The sequence below is a fragment of the Etheostoma cragini genome, unplaced genomic scaffold (genome assembly GCF_013103735.1).
Source record: "Etheostoma cragini isolate CJK2018 unplaced genomic scaffold, CSU_Ecrag_1.0 ScbMSFa_819, whole genome shotgun sequence".
Lineage (NCBI taxonomy): Eukaryota > Metazoa > Chordata > Actinopteri > Perciformes > Percidae > Etheostoma > Etheostoma cragini.
The window spans coordinates 1-1009 of record NW_023269449.1 but is presented as its reverse complement, the minus strand read 5'-3'; the positions used below and the strand labels follow the sequence as shown (position 1 = coordinate 1009).

Below are 1009 nucleotides of genomic sequence, written 5' to 3'. Positions count from 1 at the left end.
AATGTGTCCTGTTTGCAGGCAATCACAGAGCCTGCGTTCCTGATCAGTTTGTTCAGTCTGTTTGTATCGCTGGCTCCGATGCTGCTGCCCCAGCAGATGACGGGGGAGAACAGAGCGCTGGCCACAACAGACTGGTAGAAGATCTCCAACATTCTGCTGCACACGTTGAAGGATCTCAGCTTCCTCAGGAAATGGAGGATGCTCATCCCCTTCTTGTAAACAGCAGTACTGTTGATCTTCCAGTTCAGCCTGCTGTCGATGTTGGCACCCAGAGGTGTGGGAACAAAAGAGGGGGGAGGAGGCAATGAGGGGGTGTAGGGGGTTGGTGGAGTGGTAGAGGAGGCAGTTCCACTGGGGATTGAAAACAAGGCCCTTCTGCGTGTAAAGCAGACGTGATAACTACTACACTATGAAACCTCTGTAAAAGGAACGACCTGTCTCATTCCTTTGACATAACTCACTAGACAAACAACAAAGACAGTCCATTATCCAGTAATAGTCCATCAATGGGTACACTGCCAAGAATGAGAAATGAAACGTATTTGGAGAACCTTTAAGAAAGTCCAGTTTCCAATAATTTTTACAATTCTATGTATAACTATGACCTAATTGAATGAGAAAAAATGCATTGCTGTGGGTTTTTAATCAATTGTTGTTCAACCCTTTTTCATGACTTTTCAAATGACAATTGCACCACAGTAAGAGGACATAGTTCTTACTTCAAGCCATAAGTCTGATTGCACTGGGGATTGAACCCAGGACCTTCTGCGTATAAAGCAGATGTGATAACTACTACACTATGGAACCTCCGACTTACTGTCATCCTTAACAAAATCGGAACAATACAGGAAAGATAATGGCTTGAAGTGAGGTTCTGAAAAGACATGGGCTTATATTTCATTATTTGCATTCAATTCTTTCTAAAGACTTTTTGCCAGGTGGTACCAAATACATAGTTCTTACTTTAAAGCATAAGTCTGGTTCCACTGGGGATCGAACCCAGGTATTG

At 43.4% G+C, this 1009-nt stretch overlaps 1 non-coding gene across 1 annotated transcript; it reads right to left on the bottom strand.

Moving 5' to 3' along the window:
* Window positions 1-734: 734 nt before the first annotated feature.
* Window positions 735-807, bottom strand: trnai-uau. The gene has a single exon. It is a non-coding gene; the product is annotated as a tRNA-Ile (tRNA).
* Between the last annotated feature and the right edge of the window lie 202 nt (window positions 808-1009).